The 19,634-nt window shown below is 40.9% G+C and overlaps 1 protein-coding gene across 4 annotated transcripts in view; it reads left to right on the top strand.

Annotated features, from left to right (window-relative positions):
* The first annotated feature begins 700 nt into the window (after positions 1–700).
* galnt1 (UDP-N-acetyl-alpha-D-galactosamine:polypeptide N-acetylgalactosaminyltransferase 1) overlaps positions 701–19,634 on the top strand; it is a 54,281-nt gene continuing 35,347 nt past the window's right edge. For 3 of the 4 annotated variants that reach the window (XM_037784830.1, XM_037784831.1, XM_037784828.1), the window contains exon 1: positions 701–1,095. The gene's annotated coding sequence lies outside the window, so the exon portion shown is untranslated. The remainder of the gene's footprint in view (positions 1,096–19,634) is intronic. The other variant, XM_037784829.1, reaches the window with a different exon arrangement.

Raw genomic sequence — 19,634 nt, 5'->3', positions numbered from 1 at the left:
CTGTAAATTTGTGCAGACAATATCACCCCACCTTGATGCACGGTGCAGCATTTGGATGAAGATGTAACATTTTGGACTATGCAAAAGAGGATGGGATCAGATAATCTTCTTTACTGTTTAATTTTCTGTCATTTTAATGAACCAAACAATGCATGAATTAATATATTTGTTGCATGAATCTATAAATTTATGCAGCCAATATCACCCCACCATGATGGACGGTGCAGCATTTGGATGAACATTTTTGGACTATGCAAAAAGAGGATGGGAACAGATAATCTTCTTTTCTGTCCAATTTTCTGTAATTTTTAATGAACCAAACAATGCATAAATTAAATCTGTAAATTTGTGCAGGCAATATCACCCCACCTTGATGCACGGTGCAGCATTCGGATGAAGCTGTAACATTTTGGACTATGCAAAAGAGGATGGGATCAGATAATCTTCTTTACTGTTTAATTTTCTGTCATTTTAATGAACCAAACAATGCATGAATTAATATATTTGTTGCATGAATCTATAAATTTATGCAGCCAATATCACTCCACCATGATGGACGGTGCAGCATTTGGATGAACATTTTTGGACTATGCAAAAAGAGGATGGGAACAGATAAAGTATTTCTTCCGGGTTGAGTTTAATGAAGGGAGGGATGAGCAGTGATGCTGCCTCTAGTTTGCTCTCTCACATCACATCAGCTCAGAGCTCCAGTCTCTCTCTCTCTCTCTCTCTCTCTCTCTCTCTCTCTCTCTCAGTCAGTCAGACACACTCAGTCAGTCCGGCAGAGGCAGCTCGTCCTACCCGGAGGGAGAGACCCACACACCGCATAGCGTTACTGCCGGGCTGAACCGTTAACCACAACGGATGTCTCCTCTTACACCAACCTTTTCCTAGTGGCCGGTGCTCTTATAGTCGCGTTGACCGTGAGAAACACCTCGTCCTCGGCTCGGTTTGTCTCGACGTAACGGGGAGAGAGAGAGGACCACACTCCATCGTTAGCTCGCTAAGCTAAGCTAAACTAGCCCCGCTAACTTAGCTGCGATACTTTCTGTTTTATCGGCGTCAGCGGTGGATTGAGGAGCCCTGTCAGTCAAGGTAAGCAACCAATATATGTTAAAAACATTACACTTGTGTGTTTTATGCTGTCAAACGCAGGTTTCTAGGGGATCTTAGCAGAGGTAGACTGGCCGCTATATGGCAGAGAGAGGTTGTTCTTGTTGACAGAAGCAGCCAAGCAACGGAGGATGTGATGCGACTCACCGTTAAACACACATTTTCACTTTTACTTCGCAGCTTATTACCCGACAATTACTGCTCCCCAACCAGCCTGAAGTGTTTTAAATAGAAGAAGATGGCTTTGTGGATAATATTGATGAGATAAAATACTTTTTTTAGCCATCTTATGTTGCACAGTTGCCGCATTTGACTGCAGCGAGTTTCCCTATAACGGTATATTCAAATGAGTGTGGAGAGACAGTTATCGAGATAGGCTGCCTTTAACAGACCAGGATAATAAGCCTACACATACATGTTTAAAGTTGAGAATAATGGTTTATAATATGGATAGTACTCTTTCTCATTTATCTGTGATCTGAGCTTCAGTGTTGCATCATAACCTGGAAAGATGAGCTGTGTACAAGGAATTTAACCCCATGCTTTGGTGCTTTGTTGTGTCTCCTGTGTCCTGATAGAGGTCAGAGGATTTCAGCTTGATGCATATTGGAGGAAAAAATACCTAGTGGCCACTAGTGAACTGCTTTTTTTTTGGGGCTGCAGATTTTTGAGGGCCCTCCTCCTCTGTTTGAACAGAGGTAAATCACATTTCATGTAATTCAATCACTCAAAAGAAACCTTTTATAGGGTTTGGTTGAAGCATGTGGGGCCTGATGTGTGTGTGAAGGAGAGACTGAATGAATTCAGACTTTGTCATTGATGTGGTTTGTTTTAAATTATTATAAATTACTCTGTTAATCATGTAGCACTCTTAAAACAAAGTTCAGGCGACATCATTTCTCAGCTTTTCTGTCATTTTTTAATGAACCAAACAATGCATAAATTAATATATTTGTTGCTGAATCTAAATTTGTATAGCCAATATCACTCCACCGTGATGGGACGGTGCAGCATTTGGATGCAGTTGTAACATTTTTTTGGACTAGAGGATGGAAGTATTTCTTCCCAGTTGATTTTGAGGGCCCTCCTCCTCTGTTTGAACAGAGGTAAATCACATTTCATGTAATTCAATCACTCAAAAGAGACCTTTTATAGGGTTTGGTTGAAGCATGTGGGGCCTGACGTGTGTGTGTGAAGTAGAGACTGAATGAATTCAGACTTGGTCATTGATGTGGTTTGTGTTAAATTGTTATAAATCACTATGTTATTCATGATTCAAGAGTTTTATTTGCCATTTGCAGCTATAAGTACATTGGAATCCTGAGCAGTTTACACCGAGTCAGCTTTAAGAAAAGAAAAGGTAGAAAAGACACAAGGTAATTACAGTGCAAAATAAGTAATACATTCAACTCAACACAATAAATAAATAAATAAATAAATTATTAAAACATAAAACGCCCTCAGTGTAGTCAATAAATAAACTAAACTACCCTCTGCATAGGAACGATACCCCCAGAATATGAATATACAGTATACATGCTCTATGACCATGTTAAAAGAACTTGTCTGTCTCTGTTATTCATGTAGCACTCTTAAAACAAAGCACAGGCTACATCATTCTCATTTTGTACAGCTTCTCTGTCATTTTTTAATTAACCAAACAATGCATAAATTAATATATTTGTTGCTGAATCTAAATTTGCGTAGCCAGTATCACTCCACCTTGATGGGACGTTGCAGCATTTGGATGCAGTTGTAACATTTTTGGACTATGTAAAAGAGGATGGAATCAGATAACCCAGTTGATTTTGAGGGCCCTCCTCCTCTGTTTGAACAGAGGTTAATCACATTTCATGTAATTCAATCACTAAGAGACCTTTTATAGGGTTTGGTTGAAGCATGTGCCGCCTGACGTGTGTGTGAAGGAGAGACTGAATGAAAGAGGAGTGAATGAGCGTGCATGAGTGAGCATGCATTAACAGTGCTGTAATTATCTCAAGACATAAGAAAATGGATTCACTATCAATCCTGCAAGAGTCTGAGGAGCAGATGAAGACGTAGGATTGACAGGAGACCAATTAAATTAATCTGTCATGTTCCTTAAAGGGAGGGAAAAGAGGAGCATGTATTATTTATCCACAGTGTGTGTGTGTGGCGTTGCTTGTACGTGTTCAGTAGGACAATATGCTGTGTAGCTGGAGGGAAGCTGCTGTAGCTGTGTGCTGCCTGTAGCATCGGTCCCATGGTACCTGAACATGAGCTGATTGCTTTGATCACGTTTATAGCTGTGTGGTGCAGCTAAACTACATAAAAGAAGCACTGACTTGACCATGTAGGTCAAATATAACGGTTGTTGCCTTGAATTGTACACTATGGCAAGCCGTTTTAACATTTAATAGCTAGACTGGATATTATTTAAACATATCTGCAACTTCATTTTACCTATAGTGAAAACTGTAATTCAAGATATCTGTAATTCTCTTTTGACTAGTAAGATTCAAACTTATTTTTCATGTGTATGGCGTTTCTCATTACAGATATCCAAAATGTGAATTACAGATATCTGCAACTCAATAATGACTAGTCGTAATTCCAGTTTCAGATATCTTTAATTCCCCTAGACCATTCAGATTGATGTTGTAGATATCTTGAACTGGAATTATGAATAGTCAGAAAGACGTTTTAGATATCTTGAACTGGAATTATGAATAGTCAGAAAGACGTTGTAGATATCTTGAACTGGAATTATGACTAGTCAGAAGGACGTTGTAGATATCTCTAACTGGAGTTAGGGAGAGTCATAATTTAATTGTAGATATCTACTATCAAGTTATACTGTAGATATCTTGAAATGAATTTTGAATAGAGATATCTCATTTGGAGATATCTTTAACTTACATTCTGCCTAGTCAAAATGTAATTACAGATATCTGGAATTACAGTTTTGACTAGGCGAAATGATGTTGCAGATATCTGTAAATATGTCAGAAGCAACGGCAAGTGGGAGGCGGAAGCTGTTCAAACATACAATGGCATTGCACTGCAACTGTACGGGTTTAGAAAGTGTGTCTGGAGACAATAAATGTACAATACGCTGTAAATTTCTATCACAACTGTCTAGCGAAAAAAAAGCTCTCGTTTGCCACAAATTCCTCAATGATAAGCTCTTTCTATTTCATGGCATTTTCTAACTATCTTATCCACAACAGTCCCTGACCACTCATCTCACGACTGGCTGCCCACAGAGACCAATGTTCTGTGTCCAGCTCGGAGGACAGCTCCTTGTGATTGAAATTAGGTTGTAGCTTGTTGTTTACCTTACTACGGTTAGAAAGAGCCGTCGTTTGTGTTTTAACAATGTTTCTGAGTTATGAGTTATTGATCCAGGAAATCTGAATCTGTGAATATCTTTCCAACTTTAGTCTACCGAACTATCCAAGATAGCAAAAGCTTCTGCTAACACTGTTCAGATGCTTTGTTGGGCCAATATCCAATGGGAAGCCTTGCGTGAGCAACGCTTTGCACAACAATTCTGACTAGTCATAATGACGTTTGAGATATCTCTAACTGTTATTTAGGATAGTCAAAACTGAATTACAGATATCTGCAATTGTCATTTAGGATGTGTGACGAGCAGAGTGTTGTTTTCAGTTACATCAATACAGATATTTGCAATTCAGTTTTGACCAGTCAAATCGGATAGTCAAGCTTAGCTATTAAATGTTAAAACGGCTTGCTATAGTATACAGTTCATGTGATTGCAAGTTCTCAGCACAGGGATTTTTTTCTGATTTGGGATGTGTCATGTTCAGGACCTTGCCCCAAAGCTGTATATCTGAACTCAGTCTGTGTTAAGGCATGACTGTCCAGCATTGAAAAGGAAATGAATCATGTTCCTCATTTCAAGGCCGTGGAGTCGGCCTGATGCGTTTCCTGCCCTGTGTGTGTTGACTGTGTGTGCAGGCCTCAGCAGATGTGCTTGCTTTTGTGTATATGTCCCACTCTCCCATACTTGATTTAAGAGTTTTGCAAACTGGGAACATTATCTTATCTAGGTTCTGTGTCTTAAGAAATTAATGACATAAATGAAGGGCCCTCAACATGTATAAGAATACAAATGTGTGTGTGTGTGCAGTGAAGGTACGTCACTGTGGTTTTAGCTCATACAGAGGGCATGTGTAAGTATTAGTGTGTGTTTCAACTGTGTGATGGTAATACAGGTGGTAATAATCATGATAATAATATACTTTGGAATGTAATTAGTTTAATGTGTACAAAACTCCCAATTATAAAATATGTGCACAAATGCAACCAAGATGTTTTACATTTTTCTGTGTTTGTAATCGTGGTCAGAAATTCGTAGACCTTCTGCCTTTTGCTGCTCAAAATATCTAATTGAAAGTGGAAGTTGTAAAGGTCAAATCTCTGATATCCACTCTGTTTGTGTGCATTGGTATTTGTGAGTGTATGTGCCTGTCATAGAGGGTGGCTGTGGTGCATTTATTGCTCCGAGCTGGTCTGGAACAATAGTTCTATTCTGGCCCATGTCTCCGGAGGGAGGCAGCAGCATTCGGCGTTCCCGGCACTCTGTGTGCCAGCAAGGCTTGGTTTGGGATTGGGTTTCCACAGCCACCTGGAGCTCAGAGCACAGGAATGCCATTGTTCCTCCTTCCAGACTATGGCCGGATCAGACGCACATGCAAACACACACATACACATAAACAGACACATGCATGTATTTACACACACTCGGCACACAACATACTCATATACCAGCCTGCCTGTACCCCAAAACTTAGGTCACCCTGCTTTGTTACGTTGTCATTGCTTACATAAATAGACAGTGCAACATCAAGCTTCTGCCGGCACAGCCACCGAGACCTGACTTCAGCAGCAGAGCAATGTGTTTGTCTGCGTGGCTGCTTAGTATTTTTAGCTGCAGAGCACGGAAAATATCTATTCTGTGAGCTGAATTCATTGTAGTTATCTGTCGTTGTTTAGCTCATCTGATAATCTGCAACCTGCCGAAGACTTAAGACAGGCATGTGAAGCGAATGAGTGTTTAGGTGTTTTTAAGCGTTTAAAAATGCAACTATTGCTAATGAAACATTTGCTCAATTAATCAATAGTCAATAAATTTGTCATTTATCAATCAAAAATGGCAAACTCTGATACCAGTTTCTCCAATGTGAGGATTTCTTTGTCCATTATTTCAAATGAAATACTTTTGAGTATTAGTGTTGTCAGACAAAACACACAATTAATCACATTGGGCTCAGGGAAATTGTAATGAGCAATTTTCACCGTTATCAGTCATTTTCTAGACCAAACAACTAAAGGATTAATCAAATTATTGACATATTAATTGATCTTGAAAATAATAGTTATTTGCAGACCAAAATGCAACCAGAATTAAATTGACCTGAATATGGATATTGTCATTGAAAGACAAGCACAAGCGTTGCGATACTTCTTCTGTTATCTCTTCTAGCCTGCGAAATGTCAGTTTGACTTTGTTTACTTCAGAATTGTCTTTTTAATCAAATTCTCCTCTCACAAGAAGACATTGCACCAACATCAGCTGTCCGTAAGACAGCTGATTACTCTGTTTTGTTTACTGGGTTTTATTTTTAATAATGTTGTCGGATCACAGCACGCATCAGACAGATTTATCTCCGCACTTTGCATCAATGTGGCAGTGCAGCAAAAATCTGATTTGCTTCTCAGTTATTACCCATTTTATTTGTACCTTGACATAAAATAGAAGTATTCTGTTGTGTTTGTTTTAGCCTTTATTAAAGAGAAGATAGTTGAGAGTGACAGGAACTGTGGGGATGGAGAGATAGGGGATGACAAACAAGAAAAGCCCCTGGTCGAACTCGAACAATGTGTGATTATTAAGGATGGGACGATGCCAAGCCCTCAGGAAGAGCGCCGGTCGTTGATGCCAATTTTCGTAGTGGTTAAGGTGAATCAGCTTCTCAGTACAAACACTTGAATAGCCCTAATTTAAATCAGTAGGTCCCAAAAGTTGTAAAATGCATTAATAGCCGAATCCAAAGTTATTTCCCTTCCTCCGTTCATGTGAATGAGATCCAGTCCGAGGCTGGAGCGAGGGCTGTGAGGCGGAGTTAGCAAGCCATGACGACACCGTGACCCCGTGACTGAGTCATGTGACCGAGCGGACGCTACTGCGCCTGCTCCATAGGCCCAGTGGATGCGGAATATCGCCAGAAGATCTGGTTACTTTTCCACTCGGAAGTCGGGCCATTTTGGCATCATGCGCCGCGGAGCAACTTTCATAGGAATGACCGAGGCCCCGCCTCCAACGCTGTATTCAGTTCTCTACATACTACATCCATGGACAATACACCTATCTCCTGATACGATACTATCATGGGTGCCGATTCTATATGTATTGCGATTTTTAAGTATTGCGATTCGGTAATACGATTTATTGCGAGTATTAAAGTTGAATCATAAACTTCAAGGGACTTTTAATTTGAAAAATATCTAAATTAATACGGTAAAAATGTTTGATTTTCATTGATGTATGTAATCTTGAAGTCAAATATATAAATCATTGTCAGGCATTATTCATAAAATTTTTCCAGCAACCCAAAAATCAGAGAATTAAGACATTTTCCTCACAAATTAGTGGTATTTTCTTTTTAATTTACAAGGGACATGTAATATTTTATACTTCTGGTGAATATAATCCAATTAATCTTATTTCCATATATGTGTAAATGTGTGAAACCCGAAGTGTTTCCATACTTTACTGTATGTGTAGTTTTTACCACGTTGGATTTAAAATGTGAGGGATCAAGTCGTATCCATGCGGCCCCTCCGCTGTTTTGTACTCCCTCGTTGCGGTCGGCTGCAGTTTGTTTTGGTTGACGGATACGGGACGGTTATGACATCACGTTACTCTGACCACAACAATAAAAGCGGTAATTTCCTTCTACCGCCACATAGACTCAAATGAAGCAAATATATTGATTATTGCATTAAAAAATCGATTTCAAAATCGTTAAAAAAAATTGCGATACATACAGTAGGTGAATTATTATTATTTTTTCCCTCCCCTAGTGATTATTTATATTCATAGGCCCCATTGATCATTTTTTTTAATTGGAAAAAGTGAGCTTGAATGTGCTACCTGCTTGTCCTGTCTTTAGTGTGATTTAGATTGACTTTTCTACTTGAAACTGGCAGCCTAGATTTACTGTAGACTTTCCAGAAACTCACTCCGGATGTTGATAGCTAGTTTAGCTGGATCAGATAGCAGCAGAGACTTAAATGGTTGATCTTCAGACAAAGTGAGAGAAACAGAAAACGGAGAGGGATGAGAAGGAGACAGAGATAGCCATCAACAGCATTTAGTAGTTCTGCCTCTCAGTCCTCTAGGGCATGTAAGCAGGCAATTTCAGTTGTGTGTGTGTGTGCATGTGTTTGCCTATGTGTATGTGTGTGTGTGTCCTCTGGCTTTCTAGCGGGTCACATTAGGGATAGAGTTGCACAGAAGTGGGTCAGCCAGTGCCACCAGGGAGTCTTGCCAGCTCCCTGCTCGCTCTCAGGCTGGAACCAACTAAAGGCCAACACTAACACATGAACCTTATATGCATGTGTGTTCAGTGTAGGTGTATGCATTGTTTGTTGGTATTGATTGTTGGTGTGTTTGTGTTTATGCGGAGACATAGAGTGTGATCTCTCTGCTGTTCTGACACTCATTGAGATAACATGCCCCCGCCTTGTTCACTGTACTTTGACTCCTTATAAACAGCTTTGCTAGAAACGGAAATACTGTAAAGCCACGAAGGCAAAAAGAGCAGCGAGCCTAAGCTATTGCGCAGTATGTTTAGACTGCATATAGGGCCTTTACAGATGATTCAGAGCCTGTCACACTTAGTGTGTCTCAGCTGGATGGACTCAGTGTTTCTGCGGGCTTAATGATAAGGAAATAGGATTTAGCCTAGTATTCAGCAGAGGTTTATTTCATCTCCGAGTTGCAGTCTCTTGTTTTTTTGCATTGGTTCTCCTCTGACGAGGAATTAATGATCTATTTCTGTTCTCAGTTTTCTTGCCTCCGTCCTGCATTGTTGAATTGAGGTGACATCATGAGGTGATAAATAGACAGTAGGCATAGTACAAGACTGAATTATTGCGCAATATAACAGAGATCACACTTAACTACATCCAATACAAAAAAAAGCTGCTGCTCCAAATTAAATGATCTTCCAACTGTTGGATAATGTCAGAGCACTTTTCTAACAAAGTCATGTTTCCATTCAATTGTCAACTTTTGTAATGTCAAAAAAAAAGAAATGCGAATTAGGTGCATTTCAAACAACTGGTTTGGAGCAAATAAACTTGGCTACAGCGTAGTTATGTCAGAAGTTGCTGCTATAGGCTACGCATCATGGCTGTATTCCACCAGTAAACAGAGTAGAAGAAGTAGAGTTTGCGAACTGGAAAGAAAAGAAGTCGATTTGGCCATCTACCCATCTACGAGAGAAAAATGGAGAGAGGTTTTCAGGAATTTGTTTCAATTGGGCGAGTTTTAATTGTTCTTTCATGTCCGCTCATATTGGCCATGTTTCATGTTGTCCGCAGACGAAGACAAGCGGAATCAGCTGATCAGTCATGTAAGTTAAATGTTCACTACGTCACAATTTATTGGAGAAAAAAAACAATTTATCAACTCTTTATCATCATCAACTCTTTTTCGATAAAAGCAAAAAACGACCTCAAATGAGCGTAAACTTTTCTCTGCAATTGAGAACGTTTTATCGAATTTTGCCGTTTACATACAGCTTTTCTAATGCGATACTTTAAAATTAGTATAAAAATATATATGAATGGAAACACGGCTAATGAGGAGATCTTCTGGGCATAATCTGAACCCACTTTCTGCCATCACTTGCCAGCTGTGCTTAGGTGTTAAAAATGTGCAGGGTTTCAAGTGGTCGGCAGCAAATTCGGTTGTGTATTCATTATTTACACGGCCTCTCCCTCCACAGTGTTGACTGCGCAACCACTCACATTAAAGAGTCTACTGGGAAGAACTCAAATCTCTGATGCATGATTGTGGATTGGAATATATAAATATTTTGAAGAAGCGAGTCTCGACTTGTAAGTGATCCACATTCCAGCAAATTACTGATGAGTTCCTCAGAAACTGTAACATGCTTCTGTTTGTCATTGAGAATAGGGTAGAAATGCTTGGAGCATTTAGAAGGATCAACACACTTGAGGTAAAGTTGTGGCATTTGCAGGATATCTTATGTAGGAGTTTTTTGTATTAATGTTTAAAGCGGCTACAAGAAGTATTTTTAACATACAACTGGATCAAATGGTTATGTGTTAGGTGAAAGGGCTTGCTCTTAGTGATACAGAATTATCAGACGACTCCTCAGTTCCCTTCAGCTCTACAGAGCTTTATCACTCCATACAACTTATTGTTTTGGTTTTTATGGGATACAACTTTTATTTTGATTCATTCATCATTCTCAAACAGCTCTAAAATTTTACTCTACACTACCTGCCCAGCACGAAACAACAGAAAAAGTTGGTGTCTGGCTAAAAGGAGTATGAATATTGGACTTAGTTTCACCAGGTGGTCAGAAACATGTCTATAAATAGGGAAGTGTTAACTAGCAAGTTTGCCATATTAATTTAAAAGTTAATATGCCAGTGTTCACAGCTTTCCCCCAAGTTACTGATCAGCAAGGAATTGCCGATCCTAATGGCGTACATCAGTTATAACTACACCAGGGCTTTCCATAAGCGTCGGCTGCTGGCCAAACAGCCGACTACTACTACTAAGTTGCGATTCGCTATGAGTTTCGTTTTACGACCACTAACCTCTGCTTCAAAACAAAGTGAGCATGATGATAGAGAAACGTGCCTATCTGTCTGTATCAGTCCTGCCCACACATGCTCTATATGAATGTGCGCGCTCCGCTTAGAGGTTTTGTCCTGCCGAGTAAAGAGCAGAGAGTCGTCTCCAGTGTTTGTCAAATATTAGTTAAATAATTGATAACAAAACACATTAAGAATTGCATTGATTGCACAGACAGGGGACATCCTCATTAGACGGGCTACTTCGGAAAAAACTGGTGGCAGCAGCTTCACAATTGCGCAGAAAGCATTAAAAAGAAATCTGAAAGTCCACAGACACCACATAGACATTTATGGCTTAATGAATGAATGAATGAATGAGTTCACTTCTTTATTTACATTGCACTTTTAGAAATTGATTTGATTCAATAGATTCACATAATTTGAGTCAAGTGATTCACATGTTATTTTTGAGTTATTTTTGGCATAGTTTTATTTTATAAATAATTTAAGTGAAAACGTGTACATAAGCTAGATAAGACATGGGATTCAAAACATGTTACTTTTAAAATAACCTTGTTTATTTTTGTTGAATAAGAGTGCATTTATGTTTCTAGTAAAACAATAGGCTCCATTAACCATCATTGTGGCATGTCTATTTCTTGATAAACCTTACAGTGAAGGTGTCAATAAATAAATAAAGAATAATGAATAAGGTCTAATGATTCTAAATTACATAAGTTCTCATCAGTCAGGAATAGGCATGGTTTTAAATATTAATGGCTATTTACAGTCTGAGGCAGTGTCTTTTTTGTGGGGGTGGGGGAGGGAACACAGGAACTTGGCTCGGGTCTAGATTGTGTGCTTAAAGTTAGCGAGTGTCTGTGTGTGCGGTCAACAGAGAGCGAGAGAGAGAGAGAGAGAAAAAGAAGAGACGCACAGCGCACATTGTGTTTGTTTACTAGACAGTTCATGCGTCTTTCGGGGTTACAAGACAAGACGGGCATACGCCAGCCAGGCGGCTCGTAACATTAGCGAGTGCGCAGTCAACCGAGAGAGAGAGAACGTTACGAGCCGCCTGGCTGGCGTATGCCCGTCTTGTCTTGTAACCCCGAAAGACGCATGAACTTTCTAGTAAACAAACACAATGTGAGATGGACAGTGAATATGAAGTTAACAGTAACGCTATAGCTGTGAACGTAGCAGTGCAGGGTGTACAGTTTAGGCTGTCGGTTAATAAACGCTACAACTCCCAGGCCAAGTTCCCTTGTCTTGCCCTGTTAGCCCTGTAGTTAGCAACAACAACGGCTCGCTTCTGGCTGACGCAAGAAGCCTAATTGTCCTTTGCAATAAGGCAGGCAAACTCATTAAAATATGCAATAATTCAAATCAGTAGTGGCGTTAGAATGTGCCAGAGGCCATCAAATTTTGGCTTCTAAGGCAGCATGCCCCCAGATCCCCCAGCTGGCTACTTTCCCCCCCCTGCCTGGCTACTCCATATCCTTGTGGAAAGCCCTGCTACACAAAGCAAAAAGATGAGAGGCAGCTGGAATACTGTGGCGGGGGACCATGTGAGGTGAGAGTCAGTTTTTGGCTCATGATTTTTATGAGACAGAGTAAAATGCACAAGAATCTATCTTTTGTTCGGAAAGACGGAACACATTTAAATGTGTATACAGGACATGCCTGTCAATGTTGAATCCTACTTTCATTTGTGTCGTCAGGATAATATCCAAATCCTATTTTACCATGTTCCGTTTACACCTGGATATGTCAATGCAACATTTTGTCAGCTTGAACGAAATCCAATTGGATTGGCAATTGCAATTGACTTGTTGTTGCAAGCACCGTTGTCTTCGACTTAGTACTTCTAGTCATCCTATTACGTGATTGACCTAATAAACAGATCCTGCACTCGGATAATACGAAACATTAAGAGGCACCTTGAACACCTGAACAGAGAGAAATAATAAGGATTGCAACAGCTCAGCCTTGTAGCCTTGAGTAACCCTACATACTGGGTTCAGCTTAGCTCCAACAATTACCTCCTTTGTAAGAGTGTGCTGATCATGCGTCCGTATGTTGCTCCCAGCATCTGTTTCACTCAGATATGACCCGACAGGAAAAGACATAGTTTCCATGGCGACAGAAGTGCTCCTTACCCATCCCCCACCTCACACCCGCTATAGGAGGAAGTGGAATATGTCCAATTTCTGCTGACTCATGGAGAAACAGTTGTGTGTCACACGCTTACACACAGATGTCTCTCCTCACTCCGGCCTGGAATGATTGTCTGTGCGCCTTGTTATTGTTTTTTTGTGAGTGTATGTTGGCTTCTCCGTGCAGCGCGTAGGCCTGTTTGTTTCGTAAAACTTGACTGTTGTGCGAATTTAAATCTCAAAAAGAAAAGTACTTTGTGCTGCCAATTAAAAGAAAGGTATTTTCTGTGTGCATCGTGGCTTGGCTAAGTTACACTTTATTGATCTCTCTGGGGATATTTGTCCTGTGCATGTGACCCAACCTTACTGTTTATGAGCAGCAGACAGTCACAGTGCACGGGGGGATAAACTTCAGTACTGAATCGAGTGTCTTGGTCAAGGTCAATGGCAGGAGCACTACCTGCTGTAGCATGCCTGTCCCCAGCAGTCAGCCTTAGTAGTGAGGTAGTAGTAGTAGTAAAGTTCAAACCCAGGACCTTCTTGCTGTGAGGCTAATCACTGAGTCACTGAGCCGCCATATCCACAGAGCTGCTAAATCAAGAAATCCCAAAGAGGATTTATAGAGATTTACCACTCCATTCTCACTGCTTTCATCGTAAAGAAGATAACCCGGTGTGTACCTGGATGACAGTTCGTAATTGGTCTGTGTTCACACAGTGCTTTCACATGGAGGCCTTTACTACTCAAAGTAATGTACAGTTAAAAGAAAAACCTTTTGTGGAAAACGTCAGTTATTCTGCATAGTGCTGATTAGTATCGTCCCTGATAAAAATTTTTAAATGAGCTGACACACCAAGCCGACCGGTGTCAGCCAATTTTGGGCCAACGGTGAGCGTCTGTCAGTCTAGTTTTTGCCGTTTGTCCCTCACCGTCGGCACTAGCCTGCCCGTATCTGAGGCTTTTTGGCTGATGCAGCAGTGTTGAATCAGTGGTGGAGCTCGTCGGTGAGAGAACTCGCTCTAGTTCGCTGTTCAGCTTAAGCGAATCGGTGCACGAGAAGCGAAACAGACGTGAGGAAAGCAGGCAAACGAGTAAAGTCAAGTGGGCAAACACAGAAGGCTCTTCTCATCTGATCATTCTAATACACGGATACTTTTACAACCACATGGTCATCAGGAATGAGGCTAAGTGGTGAGTGAGAGTGGTGTGAAAATGGTCGGCAAACGCTGCTTTGTTTCATGCACGTATCATAATAACGGCTTGTATATCCACCGTCCTAGGTCTTTCGGTTTCCCGTTTTGAATGAAGAATACAGACTACCGCCGCCTGCTGGTACGGAGAGTTATTTCCTTTCACGCAGGTGCAGGACGTACGTGGTATTCGGTCGTTGGTTGTAGTATTTGCGGTGTGTTCTAGTGCAACATTTTGGCTAAGACACAGGCAACGTGAGGCGACGCAACAGGCGGCCTTCGTCACCGCTAGTTCTCTGATGTCGGTTTGGCGTATCTGGGCTAGGGATGATCTTCTTTTTTTTTAAATTATTAACTGATAACCGACCCTCGTTAACCGATTATTATGTTTTAACCGACAAGATTTGGGCCTCGCATGCAGCGGTGCGCCAGTTGCAGTGTATGAGCACAACAGACAACTGAGTCCCCAGTTCACTCATCAGGAGCGTTACTGTAGCTGCCGAGGACACATGCATCCACTTTCCCAGTAAAAGTCTCCACCGCACATTTAGTTTTGTTTAGCAGGTGTTCAGCTGTGTGTCTGCCCGGTGTCACTTTAGCGAGTGCCCGACAAACAGTGTGTGTATTTGTGCCATGTTAGCTCTAGCATTGCCGGTGGCTTCGTGCTCGCCGTCGCCACCGCGCACAGAGTCTGTCAGCGCGGCCTAACTTTAACGTGTTTCCGACAAACCGTGTGTGTGTGGCGGCGGTGAATGTGGGGTTGTTGGTGGCGTTGTAGCTGTGAACGTAAGTGTAGCAGTGTGTTTACAGTTTAGTTGTCGGTGAATACATTTTACAACTCCTTCGCTCCGATCCGCTCAAGCAAGCTCGAGAGACCGGGGCCAACTTCCTGTATCCTTCAACTCCGGCTCCGCCTCTTAAGGTGGGCTGTTAAGGTGGACCAGCTTTTCACCTTAAAGTGGCGAGCTGCTCCTCTGAGCCGCTCAGCTTTTTAATGAATTATTAACATTTAATTTAACCGTTTTAACCCATAGCGTTAATCGGTTAAAATGCTTACTGTCAGTTAACGTTAATTATTAACATCCCTCATGACAGACTCCTGATTCACTGATGGATGAAACGAGTGCTATTGATTGCATACTCAGTCTGGGTAAACGAGGTGAATGGGCTTTCAGAGTCATACAACAAGACAGATAACAGATGTCAAGTGAATCACAGAGTGCAAACAAATGTACAATTGTGTGTTATGGTAAGCTAAAGTGTAATTTCCCTGCTGAAATCAAGATGATAAACATGGATTGAAATTGGCTGCCAAATATGTTTGCTATGTTGGTTTGGTACAGTTTATGACGGATCTCTCTGATGAGCTGATGTTTTCACAACATACTTGGGTCAGTTTCTTATGTCATCAGTGTTGGTGAATATGATATACAGTATGTACCATAATGCGATATCAATGTGTCTACCATCAGAGATTTTGCCAAACCGTTGATGTTTTGGTATCAATCCGTTTAATATATGTGGGTGTATTAGGCCATTGTGGGCAGTGTTGCATATCACTGAGTAGGACTGTTGTTTGGCAATATTGGAATTTTATATGATTTTTGAATCAATGTTATGAAGTACTTTGATTTGTCTGGTACTTAATTTGCTGTATGCAAGTGTGGTTATTATATCCTTAAGACAGTTTCTCAGTTGATATTCCAGGAAATGTACTGTATCATGATGTATATCGATATCATAATATAAAACTTCATGTATCGTAATAGTGGATAGGTGACATCATTGAATGTAAACAAAAAAAAATACTCTATATAATATGATGCCTTAGCTTTTTAAAGGTTGATGAAAAAACTAATTATGAAAATAGAAAATGCATTACATCTTCCAGGTTGTACTGTATGTTCACAACCTTTCTGTCATGTGCAGTGATGTAGTTACTTTTTATTTTTAGCACTTACAGTATGTAAAAAAACTGCACCAAATGGAGTCAGTTTAATTAGCTCATATTTAGTCAGATGGCAAATATTAAGAAGTGGAAGACAGACTTAAGTTTTTAGCTGTGGTAGTAGCTTCTGTCATATATTATATAAGACTGTATTACCTGTAGAAACACAAGGGAACAAACATGCTTAAAAATTTTGCGTTTTTGTCACTTCACTCAAAACACAGTCAAGAATTTTCTTGTGTTATCAAAGATAAAGAAGTTCAGAAATAACCAGTATTGTAAATAAGAGCATTTTTTTTTTTTTACTGGCTCACAAATCAGTTTGGATTTGATCTTGCCCTACTCAACCTCCAGCAGTGAGTGAGCTTATGTAGCGTTTGTTTACTTGTCCAGGGTTGCCTGTAATTTGGCGCTGTGAACAAAAACAAATGTAGTGGTGTAAATTGTTTCCACAAATAGAAGAAAACAGAAGTGTGACTGACTACACTGTCATAGGTGTGACTGCACTCTCAAGGTTGTTTAGATCATTTAATGATGCAAAAATCCCCGTAGGCAAAATGTGTATCTTAAATAGAAAAGTAGCTGTAACGTTTGGATATAGAGGAAAGAAGAGAACTAGAGGAGGGCAGTAAGGACAGACCCCTGCTGTGGCAGCTCTGTGCTCTGTCTCAGTTGCGTGACGGAGCGAGCTATCTGCCCCGGGCTCACCCTGACCAAGGTACAGCACTCCCCTCTGGGCCTGCATACACACACAAACATCCATCTCTAGCTCTTATCTCCTACTACGCCACTACTGTTTGCATGAGTGTCTGTTTGCATGTGTGTGGGTCTGTGTGTTTGTGTGTGTGAGGACTCTTTGAGTGGAGTTGTTCTGGCCCGGTCACACTGATAGCCATATCAACTCCTGGCTGATTGACTGCAGAACAACAGGCCCCTTGTTTTTCCTGAGTGTGTGCACGTGGGCGTGTATGCTAAGCCATCAGAAATTGCATTTCTATGAGCCACAAATGTCAGATGCACTGTATTCATGTATCTTGGGAATGTGTGTTTGTGTGCATGTGTGCATGTGTGCGTGTATGCGTGTGCGTGTGTGTGTGCTGCAATGTAATCTGCCAGAGGCTGGGAGTGGGTCAGTGTGGCTGCATCTCTGCAGAGAGCGACAGCAGCAGTATACTGCCTCTGTACTTACTGTAGGGGTGCTAGCCTGGCCCTGGGTAAAAACATATTACACAAAAATGCAAAATGAAGCAGGCACCAACCTGCACTTGAGATTTGACTGTTTTTAATTTATGCATTTTCACACACCCTGAAACTAGAAATGTTAATAATGAACCGACATTAACCGCTTAATGCTATCGGTTAAACGGGGTGAGCCCGAGCCGGTGTTGCAAGACACAGGAACTTGGCTTGAGTCCTCAGGAGTTGTAGCTTTTATTCACTGCTACATTCACAGCTATAACGCCACCGACAACCCCACACTCACCGTTGTCACACACACACAGCCCGCCGTACACTCACCAACGTTACGCGGAGCTGACAGACCATATGTCTGTGACAATGGCAAGTACGAAGCCACCAGCAATGCTAAATCTGCGAACGTAGCACATACACACACACACACGGTCTGTTGGACACTCGCTATCATTACGCCGGGCTGACAGAGTACGCCACGTTTTGCGCATACACTGCAGCTAGTCATAATTGATGGATTTAATCTGTTTGTGCATCGGCTTATCGTTGCAGCTGGTAGCGATGCACTGATACAGGGTCGGATATCGGGCTGATACTGACTCAAATATCTGGATCAGTTTTCTGTGACACTGAGGCCGATCTATTCAATTCAATTCTATGTTTATATACTATATACATTATATACTGAAACAAAAGTTTTGACCAATTTCTTGCTGCATTAAAAGGTTTACAATTGAATTCTAATTCTTGTTAATTTTGAAGAATTTTTACCAAGTTGCTGGTTTACGATTTTATTATTTTAATACAATTCAGTAAAATTTGATCTATGTATTTATTTGTTAAATTTTGTTCTACAAAGTTAAGTAAGCAATGTTTAAGTTAAGCCTGATCCAGTCACCTCCACACAGTGAGGCATGCAGTTTATTAATTAAACACGGTATCGGATCGGATCGGTACTCCATATCGGCAGATACCCAAAGCCCAGGTATCGCTATTGGCATCTGGACTGAAAAAGTTGGATCGTGCATCCCTAGCAGCTGGGCTGCTTGTTAGGCACTAAAAACGGCACCGCTGCATGGGGAAAGTTCTACTATCTTGTCGGTTAACGGTTAATAATCAGTTAACGAGGGTCGGCTATCGGGTAGAAATAAAAAAATCTAAATTAGTATCCCTACCTGAAACAAAGCCTTTTTATACTGTGTGCTTAGATAGATGTGTTCAAAATATGCAGACATATCTAAAGTGTGTGTGTGGAGCTAACCTTATTAGAATAGGGTCTACAGGGGCATAGTGATAGAAATGGAGATTCAAATCTGTGTGACTTCTTAATAAGGCTAGATTGGAAAGAGGATGGCCAGATTAGTCATGCCTGGGGCTCATAATGGATTTCACCTGCAGTCATTAAACCAAAGTTATTGCTGAACATTTGGGACTCACAATGAAAGCTTATTGAAGGTTATGTAGTGTGACTAGGAGTGTGTGTGTGTGTGTAGGGGCTATTGACCTCATGACGGAGCTGCTTAAATGAGATATTGATAGCGCTAGCTTGGTTAGGTTGTGTGCACATGTGGAGTTGTATGTGTATATTTAGAACTTCAACCAGTGATTGATTGTGCATTTTGCTGCAGCCAATAGGCTATTTAGTCTCCATTTCTTGACATACGGTCTCGTAGATGAAAGCACTTGAAGTGGCCCAGCCGTGTTATAGCAGGATAAATGAGGACAGAGTGAGCAAACAGACCGGTAGGTTACATGATGCTGCTCAGTGCCAATGACTGACAGCACTGCTTGAACAGTGAGATGAAAAATATAATTCTCTCCTTTGAAAGAACAACACATTTGCTTTTTGTTGAAGGCTGATGCTGTAGATATTATATATACACTATATGGGGTCTCCAGTCCAGATGTCTGCTGCATGTATTATGTCATCCTGAAACTTTGTTTATACTCGTGCGAGACACCGTGGCGTGCACAGAGGCGTTTATGCTTAACGCATTATTTGTTGCAATATACTCCGAAACGCCACGGTGCGTACAAACAAAATATTCTGTGAATAAGCAGGAAAGTTAACGAGTGTTACCGGAAAGGAAAGTAGGCTGCCTGGCAACAGTAGTAAACACAGACGTACCGCCAAAGTCAAAATTATTTACTGTCTCTCGGTGCTTCCCCTCGGGTCGCCACTCTATTCAC

Source organism: Sebastes umbrosus, chromosome 11 (assembly GCF_015220745.1).
Source record: "Sebastes umbrosus isolate fSebUmb1 chromosome 11, fSebUmb1.pri, whole genome shotgun sequence".
NCBI classification, from domain to species: Eukaryota; Metazoa; Chordata; class Actinopteri; order Perciformes; family Sebastidae; genus Sebastes; species Sebastes umbrosus.
Note: the sequence above shows the minus strand (reverse complement) of the source record. Positions and strands in the feature narration are given on the sequence as shown.